This window comes from Vanellus vanellus (genome assembly GCF_965231255.1).
Source record: "Vanellus vanellus genome assembly, contig: HAP1_SCAFFOLD_427, whole genome shotgun sequence".
NCBI classification, from domain to species: Eukaryota; Metazoa; Chordata; class Aves; order Charadriiformes; family Charadriidae; genus Vanellus; species Vanellus vanellus.
The window spans coordinates 48,951-72,733 of record NW_028127910.1 but is presented as its reverse complement, the minus strand read 5'-3'; positions in this window follow the sequence as shown (position 1 = coordinate 72,733).

Sequence of the window (23,783 nt, the reverse complement as noted above, 5' to 3'; positions counted from 1 at the left end):
CAAATGCCCCACACAATTTGGCCCTCTCTGCTTTCCTGCGCACTCTAGCCTCAAAAGCACCTTTTTTCACTCTCGGCAGACTCCGGAGCAAAAAAGACAAACGTCCAGCTTTTGCTGCCACAGCAAAGGTGCCAGTGGGGAAAAGTGATGCTGGTCCTCACTGCCTCCTGGAACCCCTTCAAATGCCCCACACAATTTGGCCCTCTCTGCTTTCCGACGGACTCTAGCCTCAAAAGCAGCTTCTTTCACATTCGGCGGAGTTTGGAGCAAAATAGACAAACGTCCAGCTTTTGCTGCCACAGCAAAGGTGCCAGCGGGAAAAAGAACTGAGAACCAACGTATGTGGGGCATTTGAAGGGGTTCCAGGAGGCAGTGAGGACCAGCATCACTTTTCCCCGCTGGCACCTTTGCTGTGGCAGCAAAAGCTGGACGTTTGCCTTTTTTCTCCAAACATGGCCGAAAAGTGAAAGAAGCTGCTTTTGAGGCTAGAGTGCGCAGGAAAGCAGAGAGGGCCAAATTGTCTGGGGCATTTGAAGGGGTTCCAGGAGGCAGTGAGGACCAGCATCACTTTTCCCCGCTGGCACCTTTGCTTGGGTAGCAAAAGCTGGACGCTTTCATTTTTTGCTCCAAACTCCGCCGAAAGTGAAAAACGGTGCTTTTGAGGCTAGAGTGCGCAGGAAAGCAGAGAGGGCCAAATTGTGTGGGGCATTTGAAGGGGTTCCAGGAGGCAGTGAGGACCAGCATCACTTTTCCCCGCTGGCACCTTTGCTGTGCCAGCAAAAGCTGGATGTTTGTCTTTTTTGCTCTAAATACCGCCGAAAGTGAAAGAAGCTGCATTTGAGGAGAGAGTCTGCAGGAAAGCAGAGAGGGCCAAATTGTGTGGGGCATTTGAAGGGGTTCCAGGAGGCAGTGAGGACCAGCATCACTTTTCCCCGCTGGCACCTTTGCTGTGGCAGCAAAAGCTGGACGTTTGCCTTTTTTCTCCAAACATGGCCGAAAAGTGAAAGAAGCTGCTTTTGAGGCTAGAGTGCGCAGGAAAGCAGAGAGGGCCAAATTGTGTGGGGCATTTGAAGGGGTTCCAGGAGGCAGTGAGGACCAGCATCACTTTTCCCCGCTGGCACCTTTGCTTGGGTAGCAAAAGCTGGACGCTTTCATTTTTTGCTCCAAACTCCGCCGAAAGTGAAAAACGGTGCTTTTGAGGCTAGAGTGCGCAGGAAAGCAGAGAGGGCCAAATTGTGTGGGGCATTTGAAGGGATTCCAGGAGGCAGTGAGGACCAGCATCACTTTTCCCCGCTGGCACCTTTGCTTGGGTAGCAAAAGCTGGACGCTTTCATTTTTTGCTCCAAACTCCGCCGAAAGTGAAAAACGGTGCTTTTGAGGCTAGAGTGCGCAGGAAAGCAGAGAGGGCCAAATTGTCTGGGGCATTTGAAGGGGTTCCAGGAGGCAGTGAGGACCAGCATCACTTTTCCCCGCTGGCACCTTTGCTGTGGCAGCAAAAGCTGGACGTTTGCCTTTTTTCTCCAAACATGGGCGAAAGTAAAAATAAAAGGTGCTTTTGAGGCTAGAGTGCGCAGGAAAGCAGAGAGGGCCAAATTGTCTGGGGCATTTGAAGGGGTTCCAGGAGGCAGTGAGGACCAGCATCACTTTTCCCCGCTGGCACCTTTGCTGTGGCAGCAAAAGCTGGACGTTTGTCGTTTTTGCTCCAAACTTCGCCGAAAGTGAAAAACGGTGCTTTTGAGGCTAGAGTGCGCAGGAAAGCAGAGAGGGCCAAATTGTGTGGGGCATTTGAAGGGGTTCCAGGAGGCAGTGAGGACCAGCATCACTTTCCCCGCTGGCACATTTGCTGTGGCAGCAAAAGCTGGACGTTTGTCTTTTTTGCTCCAAACTCCACCGAAAGTGAAAAACGGTGCTTTTGAGTCTAGAGTGCGCAGGAAAGCAGAGAGGGCCAAATTGTGTGGGGCATTTGAAGGGGTTCCAGGAGGCAGTGAGGACCAGCATCACTTTTCCCCGCTGGCACCTTTGCTGTGGCAGCAAAAGCTGGACGTTTCCCTTTTTTGCTCCAAACAGCGGCGAAAGTGAAAGAAGCTGCTTTTGAGGCTAGAGTGCGCAGGAAAGCAGAGAGGGCCAAATTGTGTGGGGCATTTGAAGGGGTTCCAGGAGGCAGTGAGGACCAGCATCACTTTTCCCCGCTGGCACCTTTGCTGTGGCAGCAAAAGCTGGACGTTTGTCTTTTTTGCTCTAAATACCGCCGAAAGTGAAAGAAGCTGCTTTTGAGGCTAGAGTGCGCAGGAAAGCAGAGAGGGCCAAATTGTGTGGGGCATTTGAAGGGGTTCCAGGAGGCAGTGAGGACCAGCATCACTTTTCCCCGCTGGCACCTTTGCTTGGGTAGCAAAAGCTGGACGTTTTCATTTTTTGCTCCAAACTCCGCCAAAAGTGAAAAACGGTGCTTTTGAGGCTAGAGTGCGCAGGAAAGCAGAGAGGGCCAAATTGTCTGGGGCATTTGAAGGGGTTCCAGGAGGCAGTGAGGACCAGCATCACTTTTCCCCGCTGGCACCTTTGCTGTGGCAGCTAAAGCTGGACGTTTCTCTTTTTTGCTCCAAACTCCGCAGAAAGTGAAAAACGGTGCTTTTGAGGCTAGAGTGCGCAGGAAAGCAGAGGGGGCCAAATTGTGTGGGGCATTTGAAGGGGTTCCAGGAGGCAGTGAGGACCAGCATCACTTTTCCCCGCTGGCACCTTTGCTTGGGTAGCAAAAGCTGGACGCTTTCATTTTTTGCTCCAAACTCCGCCGAAAGTGAAAAACGGTGCTTTTGAGGCTAGAGTGCGCAGGAAAGCAGAGAGGGCCAAATTGTGTGGGGCATTTGAAGGGGTTCCAGGAGGCAGTGAGGACCAGCATCACTTTTCCCCGCTGGCACCTTTGCTGTGGCAGCAAAAGCTGGACGTTTGTCTTTTTTGCCCCAAACTTCGCCGAAAGTGAAAAACGGTGCTTTTGAGGCTAGAGTGCGCAGGAAAGCAGAGAGGGCCAAATTGTGTGGGGCATTTGAAGGGGTTCCAGGAGGCAGTGAGGACCAGCATCACTTTCCCCGCTGGCACATTTGCTGTGGCAGCAAAAGCTGGACGTTTGTCTTTTTTGCTCCAAACTCCACCGAAAGTGAAAAACAGTGCTTTTGAGTCTAGAGTGCGCAGGAAAGCAGAGAGGGCCAAATTGTGTGGGGCATTTGAAGGGGTTCCAGGAGGCAGTGAGGACCAGCATCACTTTTCCCCGCTGGCACCTTTGCTGTGGCAGCTAAAGCTGGACGTTTCTCTTTTTTGCTCCAAACTCCGCAGAAAGTGAAAAACGGTGCTTTTGAGGCTAGAGTGCGCAGGAAAGCAGAGAGGGCCAAATTGTGTGGGGCATTTGAAGGGGTTCCAGGAGGCAGTGAGGACCAGCATCACTTTTCCCCGCTGGCACCTTTGCTGTGGCAGCAAAAGCTGGACGTTTGTGTTTTTTGCTCTAAATACTGCCGAAAGTGAAAGAAGATGCTTTTGAGGCCAGAGTGCGCAGGAAAGCAGAGAGGGCCAAATTGTGTGGGGCATTTGAAGGGGTTCCAGGAGGCAGTGAGGACCAGCATCACTTTTCCCCGCTGGCACCTTTGCTGTGGCAGCAAAAGCTGGACGTTTGCCTTTTTTATCCAATCAGGGCCAAAAGTGAAAAAAGGTGCTTTTGAGGCTAGAGTGCGCAGGAAAGCAGAGAGGGCCAAATTGTGTGGGGCATTTGAAGGGGTTCCAGGAGGCAGTGAGGACCAGCATCACTTTTCCCCGCTGGCACCTTTGCTGTGGCAGCAAAAGCTGGACGTTTGCCTTTTTTCTCCAAACATGGGCGAAAAGTGAAAGAAGCTGCTTTTGAGGCTAGAGTGCGCAGGAAAGCAGAGAGGGCCAAATTGTCTGGGGCATTTGAAGGGGTTCCAGGAGGCAGTGAGGACCAGCATCACTTTTCCCCGCTGGCACCTTTGCTGTGCCAGCAAAAGCTGGACGTTTGTCTTTTTTGCTCTAAATACCGCCGAAAGTGAAAGAAGCTGCTTTTGAGGAGAGAGTCTGCAGGAAAGCAGAGAGGGCCAAATTGTGTGGGGCATTTGAAGGGGTTCCAGGAGGCAGTGAGGACCAGCATCACTTTTCCCCGCTGGCACCTTTGCTGTGGCAGCAAAAGCTGGACGTTTGTCTTTTTTGCTCCCAACAGCGGCGAAAGTGAAAAAAAGTTGCTTTTGAGGATAGAGTGCGCAGGAAAGCAGAGAGGGCCAAATTGTGTGGGGCATTTGAAGGGGTTCCAGGAGGCAGTGAGGACCAGCATCACTTTTCCCCGCTGGCACCTTTGCTGTGGCAGCAAAAGCTGGACGTTTGCCTTTTTTCTCCAAACATGGGCGAAAAGTGAAAGAAGCTGCTTTTGAGGCTAGAGTGTGCAGGAAAGCAGAGAGGGCCAAATTGTGTGGGGCATTTGAAGGGGTTCCAGGAGGCAGTGAGGACCAGCATCACTTTTCCCCGCTGGCACCTTTGCTGTGGCAGCAAAAGCTGGACGTTTGCCTTTTTTCTCCAATCAGGGCCAAAAGTGAAAAAAGGTGCTTTTGAGGCTAGAGTGCGCAGGAAAGCAGAGAGGGCCAAATTGTGTGGGGCATTTGAAGGGGTTCCAGGAGGCAGTGAGGACCAGCATCACTTTTCCCCGCTGGCACCTTTGCTGTGGCAGCAAAAGCTGGACGTTTGCCTTTTTTATCCAATCAGGGCCAAAAGTGAAAAAAGGTGCTTTTGAGGCTAGAGTGCGCAGGAAAGCAGAGAGGGCCAAATTGTGTGGGGCATTTGAAGGGGTTCCAGGAGGCAGTGAGGACCAGCATCACTTTTCCCCGCTGGCACCTTTGCTGTGCCAGCAAAAGCTGGATGTTTGTCTTTTTTGCTCTAAATACCGCCGAAAGTGAAAGAAGCTGCATTTGAGGAGAGAGTCTGCAGGAAAGCAGAGAGGGCCAAATTGTGTGGGGCATTTGAAGGGGTTCCAGGAGGCAGTGAGGACCAGCATCACTTTTCCCCGCTGGCACCTTTGCTGTGGCAGCAAAAGCTGGACGTTTGCCTTTTTTCTCCAAACATGGCCGAAAAGTGAAAGAAGCTGCTTTTGAGGCTAGAGTGCGCAGGAAAGCAGAGAGGGCCAAATTGTGTGGGGCATTTGAAGGGGTTCCAGGAGGCAGTGAGGACCAGCATCACTTTTCCCCGCTGGCACCTTTGCTTGGGTAGCAAAAGCTGGACGCTTTCATTTTTTGCTCCAAACTCCGCCGAAAGTGAAAAACGGTGCTTTTGAGGCTAGAGTGCGCAGGAAAGCAGAGAGGGCCAAATTGTGTGGGGCATTTGAAGGGATTCCAGGAGGCAGTGAGGACCAGCATCACTTTTCCCCGCTGGCACCTTTGCTTGGGTAGCAAAAGCTGGACGCTTTCATTTTTTGCTCCAAACTCCGCCGAAAGTGAAAAACGGTGCTTTTGAGGCTAGAGTGCGCAGGAAAGCAGAGAGGGCCAAATTTTCTGGGGCATTTGAAGGGGTTCCAGGAGGCAGTGAGGACCAGCATCACTTTTCCCCGCTGGCACCTTTGCTGTGGCAGCAAAAGCTGGACGTTTGCCTTTTTTCTCCAAACATGGCCGAAAGTAAAAATAAAAGGTGCTTTTGAGGCTAGAGTGCGCAGGAAAGCAGAGAGGGCCAAATTGTGTGGGGCATTTGAAGGGGTTCCAGGAGGCAGTGAGGACCAGCATCACTTTTCCCCGCTGGCACCTTTGCTGTGGCAGCAAAAGCTGGACGTTTGTCTTTTTTGCCCCAAACTTCGCCGAAAGTGAAAAACGGTGCTTTTGAGGCTAGAGTGCGCAGGAAAGCAGAGAGGGCCAAATTGTGTGGGGCATTTGAAGGGGTTCCAGGAGGCAGTGAGGACCAGCATCACTTTCCCCGCTGGCACATTTGCTGTGGCAGCAAAAGCTGGACGTTTGTCTTTTTTGCTCCAAACTCCACCGAAAGTGAAAACAGTGCTTTTGAGTCTAGAGTGCGCAGGAAAGCAGAGAGGGCCAAATTGTGTGGGGCATTTGAAGGGGTTCCAGGAGGCAGTGAGGACCAGCATCACTTTTCCCCGCTGGCACCTTTGCTGTGGCAGCTAAAGCTGGACGTTTCTCTTTTTTGCTCCAAACTCCGCAGAAAGTGAAAAACGGTGCTTTTGAGGCTAGAGTGCGCAGGAAAGCAGAGAGGGCCAAATTGTGTGGGGCATTTGAAGGGGTTCCAGGAGGCAGTGAGGACCAGCATCACTTTTCCCCGCTGGCACCTTTGCTGTGGCAGCAAAAGCTGGACGTTTGTGTTTTTTGCTCTAAATACTGCCGAAAGTGAAAGAAGATGCTTTTGAGGCCAGAGTGCGCAGGAAAGCAGAGAGGGCCAAATTGTGTGGGGCATTTGAAGGGGTTCCAGGAGGCAGTGAGGACCAGCATCACTTTTCCCCGCTGGCACCTTTGCTGTGGCAGCAAAAGCTGGACGTTTGCCTTTTTTATCCAATCAGGGCCAAAAGTGAAAAAAGGTGCTTTTGAGGCTAGAGTGCGCAGGAAAGCAGAGAGGGCCAAATTGTGTGGGGCATTTGAAGGGGTTCCAGGAGGCAGTGAGGACCAGCATCACTTTTCCCCGCTGGCACCTTTGCTGTGGCAGCAAAAGCTGGACGTTTGCCTTTTTTCTCCAAACATGGGCGAAAAGTGAAAGAAGCTGCTTTTGAGGCTAGAGTGCGCAGGAAAGCAGAGAGGGCCAAATTGTCTGGGGCATTTGAAGGGGTTCCAGGAGGCAGTGAGGACCAGCATCACTTTTCCCCGCTGGCACCTTTGCTGTGCCAGCAAAAGCTGGACGTTTGTCTTTTTTGCTCTAAATACCGCCGAAAGTGAAAGAAGCTGCTTTTGAGGAGAGAGTCTGCAGGAAAGCAGAGAGGGCCAAATTGTGTGGGGCATTTGAAGGGGTTCCAGGAGGCAGTGAGGACCAGCATCACTTTTCCCCGCTGGCACCTTTGCTGTGGCAGCAAAAGCTGGACGTTTGTCTTTTTTGCTCCCAACAGCGGCGAAAGTGAAAAAAAGTTGCTTTTGAGGATAGAGTGCGCAGGAAAGCAGAGAGGGCCAAATTGTGTGGGGCATTTGAAGGGGTTCCAGGAGGCAGTGAGGACCAGCATCACTTTTCCCCGCTGGCACCTTTGCTGTGGCAGCAAAAGCTGGACGTTTGCCTTTTTTCTCCAAACATGGGCGAAAAGTGAAAGAAGCTGCTTTTGAGGCTAGAGTGTGCAGGAAAGCAGAGAGGGCCAAATTGTGTGGGGCATTTGAAGGGGTTCCAGGAGGCAGTGAGGACCAGCATCACTTTTCCCCGCTGGCACCTTTGCTGTGGCAGCAAAAGCTGGACGTTTGCCTTTTTTCTCCAATCAGGGCCAAAAGTGAAAAAAGGTGCTTTTGAGGCTAGAGTGCGCAGGAAAGCAGAGAGGGCCAAATTGTGTGGGGCATTTGAAGGGGTTCCAGGAGGCAGTGAGGACCAGCATCACTTTTCCCCGCTGGCACCTTTGCTGTGGCAGCAAAAGCTGGACGTTTGCCTTTTTTATCCAATCAGGGCCAAAAGTGAAAAAAGGTGCTTTTGAGGCTAGAGTGCGCAGGAAAGCAGAGAGGGCCAAATTGTCTGGGGCATTTGAAGGGGTTCCAGGAGGCAGTGAGGACCAGCATCACTTTTCCCCGCTGGCACCTTTGCTGTGCCAGCAAAAGCTGGACGTTTGCCTTTTTTCTCCAAACATGGCCGAAAAGTGAAAGAAGCTGCTTTTGAGGCTAGAGTGCGCAGGAAAGCAGAGAGGGCCAAATTGTGTGGGGCATTTGAAGGGATTCCAGGAGGCAGTGAGGACCAGCATCACTTTTCCCCGCTGGCACCTTTGCTTGGGTAGCAAAAGCTGGACGCTTTCATTTTTTGCTCCAAACTCCGCCGAAAGTGAAAAACGGTGCTTTTGAGGCTAGTGTGCGCAGGAAAGCAGAGAGGGCCAAATTTTCTGGGGCATTTGAAGGGGTTCCAGGAGGCAGTGAGGACCAGCATCACTTTTCCCCGCTGGCACCTTTGCTGTGGCAGCAAAAGCTGGACGTTTGCCTTTTTTCTCCAAACATGGCCGAAAGTAAAAATAAAAGGTGCTTTTGAGGCTAGAGTGCGCAGGAAAGCAGAGAGGGCCAAATTGTGTGGGGCATTTGAAGGGGTTCCAGGAGGCAGTGAGGACCAGCATCACTTTTCCCCGCTGGCACCTTTGCTGTGGCAGCAAAAGCTGGACGTTTCCCTTTTTTGCTCCAAACAGCGGCGAAAGTGAAAGAAGCTGCTTTTGAGGCTAGAGTGCGCAGGAAAGCAGAGAGGGCCAAATTGTCTGGGGCATTTGAAGGGGTTCCAGGAGGCAGTGAGGACCAGCATCACTTTTCCCCGCTGGCACCTTTGCTGTGGCAGCTAAAGCTGGACGTTTCTCTTTTTTGCTCCAAACTCCGCAGAAAGTGAAAAACGGTGCTTTTGAGGCTAGAGTGCGCAGGAAAGCAGAGAGGGCCAAATTGTGTGGGGCATTTGAAGGGGTTCCAGGAGGCAGTGAGGACCAGCATCACTTTTCCCCGCTGGCACCTTTGCTGTGGCAGCAAAAGCTGGACGTTTGTGTTTTTTGCTCTAAATACTGCCGAAAGTGAAAGAAGATGCTTTTGAGGCCAGAGTGCGCAGGAAAGCAGAGAGGGCCAAATTGTCTGGGGCATTTGAAGGGGTTCCAGGAGGCAGTGAGGACCAGCATCACTTTTCCCCGCTGGCACCTTTGCTGTGGCAGCAAAAGCTGGACGTTTGTCTTTTTTGCTCTAAATACCGCCGAAAGTGAAAGAAGCTGCTTTTGAGGCTAGAGTGCGCAGGAAAGCAGAGAGGGCCAAATTGTGTGGGGCATTTGAAGGGGTTCCAGGAGGCAGTGAGGACCAGCATCACTTTTCCCCGCTGGCACCTTTGCTTGGGTAGCAAAAGCTGGACGTTTTCATTTTTTGCTCCAAACTCCGCCAAAAGTGAAAAACGGTGCTTTTGAGGCTAGAGTGCGCAGGAAAGCAGAGAGGGCCAAATTGTCTGGGGCATTTGAAGGGGTTCCAGGAGGCAGTGAGGACCAGCATCACTTTTCCCCGCTGGCACCTTTGCTGTGGCAGCTAAAGCTGGACGTTTCTCTTTTTTGCTCCAAACTCCGCAGAAAGTGAAAAACGGTGCTTTTGAGGCTAGAGTGCGCAGGAAAGCAGAGGGGGCCAAATTGTGTGGGGCATTTGAAGGGGTTCCAGGAGGCAGTGAGGACCAGCATCACTTTTCCCCGCTGGCACCTTTGCTTGGGTAGCAAAAGCTGGACGCTTTCATTTTTTGCTCCAAACTCCGCCGAAAGTGAAAAACGGTGCTTTTGAGGCTAGAGTGCGCAGGAAAGCAGAGAGGGCCAAATTGTGTGGGGCATTTGAAGGGGTTCCAGGAGGCAGTGAGGACCAGCATCACTTTTCCCCGCTGGCACCTTTGCTGTGGCAGCAAAAGCTGGACGTTTGCCTTTTTTATCCAATCAGGGCCAAAAGTGAAAAAAGGTGCTTTTGAGGCTAGAGTGCGCAGGAAAGCAGAGAGGGCCAAATTGTGTGGGGCATTTGAAGGGGTTCCAGGAGGCAGTGAGGACCAGCATCACTTTTCCCCGCTGGCACCTTTGCTGTGGCAGCAAAAGCTGGACGTTTGTCTTTTTTGCTCCAAACTTCGCCGAAAGTGAAAAACGGTGCTTTTGAGGCTAGAGTGCGCAGGAAAGCAGAGAGGGCCAAATTGTGTGGGGCATTTGAAGGGGTTCCAGGAGGCAGTGAGGACCAGCATCACTTTCCCCGCTGGCACATTTGCTGTGGCAGCAAAAGCTGGACGTTTGTCTTTTTTGCTCCAAACTCCACCGAAAGTGAAAAACAGTGCTTTTGAGTCTAGAGTGCGCAGGAAAGCAGAGAGGGCCAAATTGTGTGGGGCATTTGAAGGGGTTCCAGGAGGCAGTGAGGACCAGCATCACTTTTCCCCGCTGGCACCTTTGCTGTGGCAGCAAAAGCTGGACGTTTGTGTTTTTTGCTCTAAATACTGCCGAAAGTGAAAGAAGATGCTTTTGAGGCCAGAGTGCGCAGGAAAGCAGAGAGGGCCAAATTGTGTGGGGCATTTGAAGGGGTTCCAGGAGGCAGTGAGGACCAGCATCACTTTTCCCCGCTGGCACCTTTGCTGTGGCAGCAAAAGCTGGACGTTTGCCTTTTTTATCCAATCAGGGCCAAAAGTGAAAAAAGGTGCTTTTGAGGCTAGAGTGCGCAGGAAAGCAGAGAGGGCCAAATTGTGTGGGGCATTTGAAGGGGTTCCAGGAGGCAGTGAGGACCAGCATCACTTTTCCCCGCTGGCACCTTTGCTGTGGCAGCAAAAGCTGGACGTTTGCCTTTTTTCTCCAAACATGGGCGAAAAGTGAAAGAAGCTGCTTTTGAGGCTAGAGTGCGCAGGAAAGCAGAGAGGGCCAAATTGTCTGGGGCATTTGAAGGGGTTCCAGGAGGCAGTGAGGACCAGCATCACTTTTCCCCGCTGGCACCTTTGCTGTGCCAGCAAAAGCTGGACGTTTGTCTTTTTTGCTCTAAATACCGCCGAAAGTGAAAGAAGCTGCTTTTGAGGAGAGAGTCTGCAGGAAAGCAGAGAGGGCCAAATTGTGTGGGGCATTTGAAGGGGTTCCAGGAGGCAGTGAGGACCAGCATCACTTTTCCCCGCTGGCACCTTTGCTGTGGCAGCAAAAGCTGGACGTTTGTCTTTTTTGCTCCCAACAGCGGCGAAAGTGAAAAAAAGTTGCTTTTGAGGATAGAGTGCGCAGGAAAGCAGAGAGGGCCAAATTGTGTGGGGCATTTGAAGGGGTTCCAGGAGGCAGTGAGGACCAGCATCACTTTTCCCCGCTGGCACCTTTGCTGTGGCAGCAAAAGCTGGACGTTTGCCTTTTTTCTCCAAACATGGCCGAAAAGTGAAAGAAGCTGCTTTTGAGGCTAGAGTGCGCAGGAAAGCAGAGAGGGCCAAATTGTGTGGGGCATTTGAAGGGGTTCCAGGAGGCAGTGAGGACCAGCATCACTTTTCCCCGCTGGCACCTTTGCTGTGGCAGCAAAAGCTGGACGTTTGCCTTTTTTCTCCAATCAGGGCCAAAAGTGAAAAAAGGTGCTTTTGAGGCTAGAGTGCGCAGGAAAGCAGAGAGGGCCAAATTGTCTGGGGCATTTGAAGGGGTTCCAGGAGGCAGTGAGGACCAGCATCACTTTTCCCCGCTGGCACCTTTGCTGTGGCAGCAAAAGCTGGACGTTTGCCTTTTTTCTCCAAACATGGGCGAAAAGTGAAAGAAGCTGCTTTTGAGGCTAGAGTGCGCAGGAAAGCAGAGAGGGCCAAATTGTGTGGGGCATTTGAAGGGGTTCCAGGAGGCAGTGAGGACCAGCATCACTTTTCCCCGCTGGCACCTTTGCTGTGCCAGCAAAATCTGGACGTTTGTCTTTTTTGCTCCCAACAGCGGCGAAAGTGAAAAAAAGTTGCTTTTGAGGATAGAGTGCGCAGGAAAGCAGAGAGGGCCAAATTGTCTGGGGCATTTGAAGGGGTTCCAGGAGGCAGTGAGGACCAGCATCACTTTTCCCCGCTGGCACCTTTGCTGTGGCAGCAAAAGCTGGACGTTTGTCTTTTTTGCTCCAAACTCCACCGAAAGTGAAAAACGGTGCTTTTGAGGATAGAGTCTGCAGGAAAGCAGAGAGGGCCAAATTGTCTGGGGCATTTGAAGGGGTTCCAGGAGGCAGTAAGGACCAGCATCACTTTTCCCCGCTGGCACCTTTGCTGTGGCAGCAAAAGCTGGACGTTTGCCTTTTTTCTCCAAACATGGGCGAAAAGTGAAAGAAGCTGCTTTTGAGGCTAGAGTGCGCAGGAAAGCAGAGAGGGCCAAATTGTGTGGGGCATTTGAAGGGATTCCAGGAGGCAGTGAGGACCAGCATCACTTTTCCCCGCTGGCACCTTTGCTTGGGTAGCAAAAGCTGGACGCTTTCATTTTTTGCTCCAAACTCCGCCGAAAGTGAAAAACGGTGCTTTTGAGGCTAGAGTGCGCAGGAAAGCAGAGAGGGCCAAATTGTCTGGGGCATTTGAAGGGGTTCCAGGAGGCAGTGAGGACCAGCATCACTTTTCCCCGCTGGCACCTTTGCTGTGGCAGCAAAAGCTGGACGTTTGCCTTTTTTCTCCAAACATGGGCGAAAAGTGAAAGAAGCTGCTTTTGAGGCTAGAGTGCGCAGGAAAGCAGAGAGGGCCAAATTGTGTGGGGCATTTGAAGGGGTTCCAGGAGGCAGTGAGGACCAGCATCACTTTTCCCCGCTGGCACCTTTGCTGTGCCAGCAAAATCTGGACGTTTGTCTTTTTTGCTCCCAACAGCGGCGAAAGTGAAAAAAAGTTGCTTTTGAGGATAGAGTGCGCAGGAAAGCAGAGAGGGCCAAATTGTCTGGGGCATTTGAAGGGGTTCCAGGAGGCAGTGAGGACCAGCATCACTTTTCCCCGCTGGCACCTTTGCTGTGGCAGCAAAAGCTGGACGTTTGTCTTTTTTGCTCCAAACTCCGCCGAAAGAGAAAAACGGTGCTTTTGAGGCTAGAGTGCGCAGGAAAGCAGAGAGGGCCAAATTGTCTGGGGCATTTGAAGGGGTTCCAGGAGGCAGTGAGGACCAGCATCACTTTTCCCCGCTGGCACCTTTGCTGTGGCAGCTAAAGCTGGACGTTTCTCTTTTTTGCTCCAAACTCCGCCGAAAGTGAAAAACGGTGCTTTTGAGGCTAGAGTGCGCAGGAAAGCAGAGAGGGCCAAATTGTGTGGGGCATTTGAAGGGGTTCCAGGAGGCAGTGAGGACCAGCATCACTTTTCCCCGCTGGCACCTTTGCTGTGGCAGCAAAAGCTGGACGTTTGCCTTTTTTCTCCAAACATGGCCGAAAAGTGAAAGAAGATGCTTTTGAGGCTAGAGAGCGCAGGAAAGCAGAGAGGGCCAAATTGTGTGGGGCATTTGAAGGGGTTCCAGGAGGCAGTGAGGACCAGCATCACTTTTCCCCGCTGGCACCTTTGCTTGGGTAGCAAAAGCTGGACGCTTTCATTTTTTGCTCCAAACTCCGCCGAAAGTGAAAAACGGTGCTTTTGAGGCTAGAGTGCGCAGGAAAGCAGAGAGGGCCAAATTGTGTGGGGCATTTGAAGGGGTTCCAGGAGGCAGTGAGGACCAGCATCACTTTTCCCCGCTGGCACCTTTGCTGTGGCAGCAAAAGCTGGACGTTTGCCTTTTTTCTCCAATCAGGGCCAAAAGTGAAAAAAGGTGCTTTTGAGGCTAGAGTGCGCAGGAAAGCAGAGAGGGCCAAATTGTCTGGGGCATTTGAAGGGGTTCCAGGAGGCAGTGAGGACCAGCATCACTTTTCCCCGCTGGCACCTTTGCTGTGGCAGCAAAAGCTGGACGTTTGTCTTTTTTGCTCTAAATACCGCCGAAAGTGAAAGAAGCTGCTTTTGAGGCTAGAGTGCGCAGGAAAGCAGAGAGGGCCAAATTGTGTGGGGCATTTGAAGGGGTTCCAGGAGGCAGTGAGGACCAGCATCACTTTTCCCCGCTGGCACCTTTGCTTGGGTAGCAAAAGCTGGACGTTTTCATTTTTTGCTCCAAACTCCGCCAAAAGTGAAAAACGGTGCTTTTGAGGCTAGAGTGCGCAGGAAAGCAGAGAGGGCCAAATTGTCTGGGGCATTTGAAGGGGTTCCAGGAGGCAGTGAGGACCAGCATCACTTTTCCCCGCTGGCACCTTTGCTGTGGCAGCTAAAGCTGGACGTTTCTCTTTTTTGCTCCAAACTCCGCAGAAAGTGAAAAACGGTGCTTTTGAGGCTAGAGTGCGCAGGAAAGCAGAGGGGGCCAAATTGTGTGGGGCATTTGAAGGGGTTCCAGGAGGCAGTGAGGACCAGCATCACTTTTCCCCGCTGGCACCTTTGCTTGGGTAGCAAAAGCTGGACGCTTTCATTTTTTGCTCCAAACTCCGCCGAAAGTGAAAAACGGTGCTTTTGAGGCTAGAGTGCGCAGGAAAGCAGAGAGGGCCAAATTGTGTGGGGCATTTGAAGGGGTTCCAGGAGGCAGTGAGGACCAGCATCACTTTTCCCCGCTGGCACCTTTGCTGTGGCAGCAAAAGCTGGACGTTTGCCTTTTTTATCCAATCAGGGCCAAAAGTGAAAAAAGGTGCTTTTGAGGCTAGAGTGCGCAGGAAAGCAGAGAGGGCCAAATTGTGTGGGGCATTTGAAGGGGTTCCAGGAGGCAGTGAGGACCAGCATCACTTTTCCCCGCTGGCACCTTTGCTGTGGCAGCAAAAGCTGGACGTTTGTCTTTTTTGCTCCAAACTTCGCCGAAAGTGAAAAACGGTGCTTTTGAGGCTAGAGTGCGCAGGAAAGCAGAGAGGGCCAAATTGTCTGGGGCATTTGAAGGGGTTCCAGGAGGCAGTGAGGACCAGCATCACTTTCCCCGCTGGCACCTTTGCTGTGGCAGCAAAAGCTGGACGTTTGTCTTTTTTGCTCCAAACTCCACCGAAAGTGAAAAACAGTGCTTTTGAGTCTAGAGTGCGCAGGAAAGCAGAGAGGGCCAAATTGTGTGGGGCATTTGAAGGGGTTCCAGGAGGCAGTGAGGACCAGCATCACTTTTCCCCGCTGGCACCTTTGCTGTGGCAGCTAAAGCTGGACGTTTCTCTTTTTTGCTCCAAACTCCGCAGAAAGTGAAAAACGGTGCTTTTGAGGCTAGAGTGCGCAGGAAAGCAGAGAGGGCCAAATTGTGTGGGGCATTTGAAGGGGTTCCAGGAGGCAGTGAGGACCAGCATCACTTTTCCCCGCTGGCACCTTTGCTGTGGCAGCAAAAGCTGGACGTTTGTGTTTTTTGCTCTAAATACTGCCGAAAGTGAAAGAAGATGCTTTTGAGGCCAGAGTGCGCAGGAAAGCAGAGAGGGCCAAATTGTGTGGGGCATTTGAAGGGGTTCCAGGAGGCAGTGAGGACCAGCATCACTTTTCCCCGCTGGCACCTTTGCTGTGGCAGGAAAAGCTGGACGTTTGCCTTTTTTCTCCAAACATGGGCGAAAAGTGAAAGAAGCTGCTTTTGAGGCTAGAGTGCGCAGGAAAGCAGAGAGGGCCAAATTGTGTGGGGCATTTGAAGGGGTTCCAGGAGGCAGTGAGGACCAGCATCACTTTTCCCCGCTGGCACCTTTGCTGTGCCAGCAAAAGCTGGACGTTTGTCTTTTTTGCTCTAAATACCGCCGAAAGTGAAAGAAGCTGCTTTTGAGGAGAGAGTCTGCAGGAAAGCAGAGAGGGCCAAATTGTGTGGGGCATTTGAAGGGGTTCCAGGAGGCAGTGAGGACCAGCATCACTTTTCCCCGCTGGCACCTTTGCTGTGGCAGCAAAAGCTGGACGTTTGTCTTTTTTGCTCCCAACAGCGGCGAAAGTGAAAAAAAGTTGCTTTTGAGGATAGAGTGCGCAGGAAAGCAGGGAGGGCCAAATTGTGTGGGGCATTTGAAGGGGTTCCAGGAGGCAGTGAGGACCAGCATCACTTTTCCCCGCTGGCACCTTTGCTGTGGCAGCAAAAGCTGGACGTTTGCCTTTTTTCTCCAAACATGGCCGAAAAGTGAAAGAAGCTGCTTTTGAGGCTAGAGTGCGCAGGAAAGCAGAGAGGGCCAAATTGTGTGGGGCATTTGAAGGGGTTCCAGGAGGCAGTGAGGACCAGCATCACTTTTCCCCGCTGGCACCTTTGCTGTGCCAGCAAAATCTGGACGTTTGTCTTTTTTGCTCCCAACAGCGGCGAAAGTGAAAAAAAGTTGCTTTTGAGGATAGAGTGCGCAGGAAAGCAGAGAGGGCCAAATTGTCTGGGGCATTTGAAGGGGTTCCAGGAGGCAGTGAGGACCAGCATCACTTTTCCCCGCTGGCACCTTTGCTGTGGCAGCAAAAGCTGGACGTTTGTCTTTTTTGCTCCAAACTCCGCCGAAAGTGAAAAACGGTGCTTTTGAGGATAGAGTCTGCAGGAAAGCAGAGAGGGCCAAATTGTCTGGGGCATTTGAAGGGGTTCCAGGAGGCAGTAAGGACCAGCATCACTTTTCCCCGCTGGCACCTTTGCTGTGGCAGCAAAAGCTGGACGTTTGCCTTTTTTCTCCAAACATGGCCAAAAGTGAAAAAAGGTGCTTTTGAGGCTAGAGTGCGCAGGAAAGCAGAGAGGGCCAAATTGTGTGGGGCATTTGAAGGGGTTCCAGGAGGCAGTGAGGACCAGCATCACTTTTCCCCGCTGGCACCTTTGCTGTGGCAGCAAAAGCTGGACGTTTGCCTTTTTTCTCCAAACATGGGCGAAAAGTGAAAGAAGCTGCTTTTGAGGCTAGAGTGCGCAGGAAAGCAGAGAGGGCCAAATTGTGTGGGGCATTTGAAGGGGTTCCAGGAGGCAGTGAGGACCAGCATCACTTTTCCCCGCTGGCACCTTTGCTGTGCCAGCAAAATCTGGACGTTTGTCTTTTTTGCTCCCAACAGCGGCGAAAGTGAAAAAAAGTTGCTTTTGAGGCTAGAGTGCGCAGGAAAGCAGAGAGGGCCAAATTGTCTGGGGCATTTGAAGGGGTTCCAGGAGGCAGTGAGGACCAGCATCACTTTTCCCCGCTGGCACCTTTGCTGTGGCAGCAAAAGCTGGACGTTTGCCTTTTTTCTCCAAACATGGCCGAAAAGTGAAAGAAGCTGCTTTTGAGGCTAGAGTGCGCAGGAAAGCAGAGAGGGCCAAATTGTGTGGGGCATTTGAAGGGGTTCCAGGAGGCAGTGAGGACCAGCATCACTTTTCCCCGCTGGCACCTTTGCTGTGCCAGCAAAATCTGGACGTTTGTCTTTTTTGCTCCCAACAGCGGCGAAAGTGAAAAAAAGTTGCTTTTGAGGATAGAGTGCGCAGGAAAGCAGAGAGGGCCAAATTGTCTGGGGCATTTGAAGGGGTTCCAGGAGGCAGTGAGGACCAGCATCACTTTTCCCCGCTGGCACCTTTGCTGTGGCAGCAAAAGCTGGACGTTTGTCTTTTTTGCTCCAAACTCCGCCGAAAGTGAAAAACGGTGCTTTTGAGGATAGAGTCTGCAGGAAAGCAGAGAGGGCCAAATTGTCTGGGGCATTTGAAGGGGTTCCAGGAGGCAGTAAGGACCAGCATCACTTTTCCCCGCTGGCACCTTTGCTGTGGCAGCAAAAGCTGGACGTTTGCCTTTTTTCTCCAAACATGGCCAAAAGTGAAAAAAGGTGCTTTTGAGGCTAGAGTGCGCAGGAAAGCAGAGAGGGCCAAATTGTGTGGGGCATTTGAAGGGGTTCCAGGAGGCAGTGAGGACCAGCATCACTTTTCCCCGCTGGCACCTTTGCTGTGGCAGCAAAAGCTGGACGTTTGCCTTTTTTCTCCAAACATGGGCGAAAAGTGAAAGAAGCTGCTTTTGAGGCTAGAGTGCGCAGGAAAGCAGAGAGGGCCAAATTGTGTGGGGCATTTGAAGGGGTTCCAGGAGGCAGTGAGGACCAGCATCACTTTTCCCCGCTGGCACCTTTGCTGTGCCAGCAAAATCTGGACGTTTGTCTTTTTTGCTCCCAACAGCGGCGAAAGTGAAAAAAAGTTGCTTTTGAGGATAGAGTGCGCAGGAAAGCAGAGAGGGCCAAATTGTCTGGGGCATTTGAAGGGGTTCCAGGAGGCAGTGAGGACCAGCATCACTTTTCCCCGCTGGCACCTTTGCTGTGGCAGCAAAAGCTGGACGATTGCCTTTTTTCTCCAATCAGGGCCAAAAGTGAAAAAAGGTGCTTTTGAGGCTAGAGTGCGCAGGAAAGCAGAGAGGGCCAAATTGTGTGGGGCATTTGAAGGGGTTCCAGGAGGCAGTGAGGACCAGCATCACTTTTCCCCGCTGGCACCTTTGCTTGGGTAGCAAAAGCTGGACGTTTGTCTTTTTTGCTCCAAACTCCGCCGAAAGAGAAAAACGGTGCTTTTGAGGCTAGAGTGCGCAGGAAAGCAGAGAGGGCCAAATTGTGTGGGGCATTTGAAGGGGTTCCAGGAGGCAGTGAGGACCAGCATCACTTTTCCCCGCTGGCACCTTTGCTGTGGCAGCAAAAGCTGGACGTTTGTCTTTTTTGCTCTAAATACCGCCGAAAGTGAAAGAAGCTGCTTTTGAGGCTAGAGTGCGCAGGAAAGCAGAGAGGGCCAAATTGTGTGGGGCATTTGAAGGGGTTCCAGGAGGCAGTGAGGACCAGCATCACTTTTCCCCGCTGGCACCTTTGCTTGGGTAGCAAAAGCTGGACGTTTTCATTTTTTGCTCCAAACTCCGCCGAAAGTGAAAAACGGTGCTTTTGAGGCTAGAGTGCGCAGGAAAGCAGAGAGGGCCAAATTGTGTGGGGCATTTGAAGGGGTTCCAGGAGGCAGTGAGGACCAGCATCACTTTTCCCCGCTGGCACCTTTGCTGTGGCAGCAAAAGCTGGACGTTTGCCTTTTTTCTCCAATCAGGGCCAAAAGTGAAAAAAGGTGCTTTTGAGGCTAGAGTGCGCAGGAAAGCAGAGAGGGCCAAATTGTGTGGGGCATTTGAAGGGGTTCCAGGAGGCAGTGAGGACCAGCATCACTTTTCCCCGCTGGCACCTTTGCTGTGGCAGCAAAAGCTGCACGTTTGCATTTTTTCTCCAATCAGGGCCGAAAGAGAAAAACGGTGCTTTTGAGGCTAGAGTGCGCAGGAAAGCAGAGAGGGCCAAATTGTGTGGGGCATTTGAAGGGGTTCCAGGAGGCAGTGAGGACCAGCATCACTTTTCCCCGCTGGCACCTTTGCTGTGGCAGCAAAAGCTGGACGTTTCTCTTTTTTGCTCCAAACTCCGCCGAAAGTGAAAAACGGTGCTTTTGAGGCTAGAGTGCGCAGGAAAGCAGAGAGGGCCAAATTGTGTGGGGCATTTGAAGGGGTTCCAGGAGGCAGTGAGGACCAGCATCACTTTTCCCCGCTGGCACCTTTGCTGTGCCAGCAAAAGCTGGACGTTTGCCTTTTTTATCCAATCAGGGCCAAAAGTGAAAAAAGGTGCTTTTGAGGCTAGAGTGCGCAGGAAAGCAGAGAGGGCCAAATTGTGTGGGGCATTTGAAGGGGTTCCAGGAGGCAGTGAGGACCAGCATCACTTTTCCCCGCTGGCACCTTTGCTGTGGCAGCAAAAGCTGGACGTTTGTCTTTTTTGCTCTAAATACCGCCGAAAGTGAAAGAAGCTGCTTTTGAGGCTAGAGTGCGCAGGAAAGCAGAGAGGGCCAAATTGTGTGGGGCATTTGAAGGGGTTCCAGGAGGCAGTGAGGACCAGCATCACTTTTCCCCGCTGGCACCTTTGCTTGGGTAGCAAAAGCTGGACGTTTTCATTTTTTGCTCCAAACTCCGCCGAAAGTGAAAAACGGTGCTTTTGAGGCTAGAGTGCGCAGGAAAGCAGAGAGGGCCAAATTGTGTGGGGCATTTGAAGGGGTTCCAGGAGGCAGTGAGGACCAGCATCACTTTTCCCCGCTGGCACCTTTGCTGTGGCAGCAAAAGCTGGACGTTTGCCTTTTTTCTCCAATCAGGGCCAAAAGTGAAAAAAGGTGCTTTTGAGGCTAGAGTGCGCAGGAAAGCAGAGAGGGCCAAATTGTGTGGGGCATTTGAAGGGGTTCCAGGAGGCAGTGAGGACCAGCATCACTTTTCCCCGCTGGCACCTTTGCTGTGGCAGCAAAAGCTGGACGTTTGCCTTTTTTATCCAATCAGGGCCAAAAGTGAAAAAAGGTGCTTTTGAGGCTAGAGTGCGCAGGAAAGCAGAGAGGGCCAAATTGTGTGGGGCATTTGAAGGGGTTCCAGGAGGCAGTGAGGACCAGCATCACTTTTCCCCGCTGGCACCTTTGCTGTGGCAGCAAAAGCTGGACGTTTGTCTTTTTTGCTCCAAACTTCGCCGAAATTGAAAAACGGTGCTTTTGAGGCTAGAGTGCGCAGGAAAGCAGAGAGGGCCAAATTGTGTGGGGCATTTGAAGGGGTTCCAGGAGGCAGTGAGGACCAGCATCACTTTCCCCGCTGGCACATTTGCTGTGGCAGCAAAAGCTGGACGTTTGTCTTTTTTGCTCCAAACTCCACCGAAAGTGAAAAACAGTGCTTTTGAGTCTAGAGTGCGCAGGAAAGCAGAGAGGGCCAAATTGTGTGGGGCATTTGAAGGGGTTCCAGGAGGCAGTGAGGACCAGCATCACTTTTCCCCGCTGGCACCTTTGCTGTGGCAGCAAAAGCTGGACGTTTCCCTTTTTTGCTCCAAACAGCGGCGAAAGTGAAAAACGGTGCTTTTGAGGCTAGAGTGCGCAGGAAAGCAGAGAGGGCCAAATTGTGTGGGGCATTTGAAGGGGTTCCAGGAGGCAGTGAGGACCAGCATCACTTTTCCCCGCTGGCACCTTTGCTGTGGCAGCTAAAGCTGGACGTTTCTCTTTTTTGCTCCAAACTCCGCAGAAAGTGAAAAACGGTGCTTTTGAGGCTAGAGTGCGCAGGAAAGCAGAGAGGGCCAAATTGTCTGGGGCATTTGAAGGGGTTCCAGGAGGCAGTGAGGACCAGCATCACTTTTCCCCGCTGGCACCTTTGCTGTGGCAGCAAAAGCTGGACGTTTGCCTTTTTTATCCAATCAGGGCCAAAAGTGAAAAAAGGTGCTTTTGAGGCTAGAGTGCGCAGGAAAGCAGAGAGGGCCAAATTGTGTGGGGCATTTGAAGGGGTTCCAGGAGGCAGTGAGGACCAGCATCACTTTTCCCCGCTGGCACCTTTGCTGTGGCAGCAAAAGCTGGACGTTTGCCTTTTTTCTCCAAACATGGGCGAAAAGTGAAAGAAGCTGCTTTTGAGGCTAGAGTGCGCAGGAAAGCAGAGAGGGCCAAATTGTGTGGGGCATTTGAAGGGGTTCCAGGAGGCAGTGAGGACCAGCATCACTTTTCCCCGCTGGCACCTTTGCTGTGCCAGCAAAAGCTGGACGTTTGTCTTTTTTGCTCTAAATACCGCCGAAAGTGAAAGAAGCTGCTTTTGAGGAGAGAGTCTGCAGGAAAGCAGAGAGGGCCAAATTGTGTGGGGCATTTGAAGGGGTTCCAGGAGGCAGTGAGGACCAGCATCACTTTTCCCCGCTGGCACCTTTGCTGTGGCAGCAAAAGCTGGACGTTTGTCTTTTTTGCTCCCAACAGCGGCGAAAGTGAAAAAAAGTTGCTTTTGAGGATAGAGTGCGCAGGAAAGCAGAGAGGGCCAAATTGTCTGGGGCATTTGAAGGGGTTCCAGGAGGCAGTGAGGACCAGCATCACTTTTCCCCGCTGGCACCTTTGCTGTGGCAGCAAAAGCTGGACGTTTGCCTTTTTTCTCCAAACATGGCCGAAAAGTGAAAGAAGCTGCTTTTGAGGCTAGAGTGCGCAGGAAAGCAGAGAGGGCCAAATTGTGTGGGGCATTTGAAGGGGTTCCAGGAGGCAGTGAGGACCAGCATCACTTTTCCCCGCTGGCACCTTTGCTGTGGCAGCTAAAGCTGGACGTTTCTCTTTTTTGCTCCAAACTCCGCAGAAAGTGAAAAACGGTGCTTTTGAGGCTAGAGTGCGCAGGAAAGCAGAGAGGGCCAAATTGTCTGGGGCATTTGAAGGGGTTCCAGGAGGCAGTGAGGACCAGCATCACTTTTCCCCGCTGGCACCTTTGCTGTGGCAGCAAAAGCTGGACGTTTGCCTTTTTTCTCCAAACATGGCCGAAAAGTGAAAGAAGCTGCTTTTGAGGCTAGAGTGCGCAGGAAAGCAGAGAGGGCCAAATTGTGTGGGGCATTTGAAGGGGTTCCAGGAGGCAGTGAGGACCAGCATCACTTTTCCCCGCTGGCACCTTTGCTGTGGCAGCTAAAGCTGGACGTTTCTCTTTTTTGCTCCAAACTCCGCAGAAAGTGAAAAACGGTGCTTTTGAGGCTAGAGTGCGCAGGAAAGCAGAGAGGGCCAAATTGTCTGGGGCATTTGAAGGGGTTCCAGGAGGCAGTGAGGACCAGCATCACTTTTCCCCGCTGGCACCTTTGCTGTGGCAGCAAAAGCTGGACGTTTGTCTTTTTTGCTCCAAACTCCGCCGAAAGAGAAAAACGGTGCTTTTGAGGCTAGAGTGCGCAGGAAAGCAGAGAGGGCCAAATTGTCTGGGGCATTTGAAGGGGTTCCAGGAGGCAGTAAGGACCAGCATCACTTTTCCCCGCTGGCACCTTTGCTGTGGCAGCAAAAGCTGGACGTTTGTCTTTTTTGCTCCAAACTCCGCCGAAAGAGAAAAACGGTGCTTTTGAGGCTAGAGTGCGCAGGAAAGCAGAGAGGGCCAAATTGTGTGGGGCATTTGAAGGGGTTCCAGGAGGCAGTGAGGACCAGCATCACTTTTCCCCGCTGGCACCTTTGCTGTGGCAGCAAAAGCTGGACGTTTGCCTTTTTTCTCCAATCAGGGCCAAAAGTGAAAAAAGGTGCTTTTGAGGCTAGAGTGCGCAGGAAAGCAGAGAGGGCCAAATTTTCTGGGGCATTTGAAGGGGTTCCAGGAGGCAGTGAGGACCAGCATCACTTTTCCCCGCTGGCACCTTTGCTGTGGCAGCAAAAGCTGGACGTTTGCCTTTTTTCTCCAAACATGGGCGAAAAGTGAAAGAAGCTGCTTTTGAGGCTAGAGTGCGCAGGAAAGCAGAGAGGGCCAAATTGTGTGGGGCATTTGAAGGGGTTCCAGGAGGCAGTGAGGACCAGCATCACTTTTCCCCGCTGGCACCTTTGCTGTGCCAGCAAAATCTGGACGTTTGTCTTTTTTGCTCCCAACAGCGGCGAAAGTGAAAAAAAGTTGCTTTTGAGGATAGAGTGCGCAGGAAAGCAGAGAGGGCCAAATTGTCTGGGGCATTTGAAGGGGTTCCAGGAGGCAGTGAGGACCAGCATCACTTTTCCCCGCTGGCACCTTTGCTGTGGCAGCAAAAGCTGGACGTTTGTCTTTTTTGCTCCAAACTCCGCCGAAAGAGAAAAACGGTGCTTTTGAGGCTAGAGTGCGCAGGAAAGCAGAGAGGGCCAAATTGTCTGGGGCATTTGAAGGGGTTCCAGGAGGCAGTGAGGACCAGCATCACTTTTCCCCGCTGGCACCTTTGCTGTGGCAGCTAAAGCTGGACGTTTCTCTTTTTTGCTCCAAACTCCGCAGAAAGTGAAAAACGGTGCTTTTGAGGCTAGAGTGCGCAGGAAAGCAGAGAGGGCCAAATTGTCTGGGGCATTTGAAGGGGTTCCAGGAGGCAGTGAGGACCAGCATCACTTTTCCCCGCTGGCACCTTTGCTGTGGCAGCAAAAGCTGGACGTTTGTCTTTTTTGCTCCAAACTCCACCGAAAGTGAAAAACGGTGCTTTTGAGGATAGAGTCTGCAGGAAAGCAGAGAGGGCCAAATTGTCTGGGGCATTTGAAGGGGTTCCAGGAGGCAGTAAGGACCAGCATCACTTTTCCCCGCTGGCACCTTTGCTGTGGCAGCAAAAGCTGGACGTTTGCCTTTTTTCTCCAAACATGGCCGAAAAGTGAAAGAAGCTGCTTTTGAGGCTAGAGTGCGCAGGAAAGCAGAGAGGGCCAAATTGTGTGGGGCATTTGAAGGGGTTCCAGGAGGCAGTGAGGACCAGCATCACTTTTCCCCGCTGGCACCTTTGCTGTGGCAGCAAAAGCTGGACGTTTGCCTTTTTTCTCCAATCAGGGCCAAAAGTGAAAAAAGGTGCTTTTGAGGCTAGAGTGCGCAGGAAAGCAGAGAGGGCCAAATTTTCTG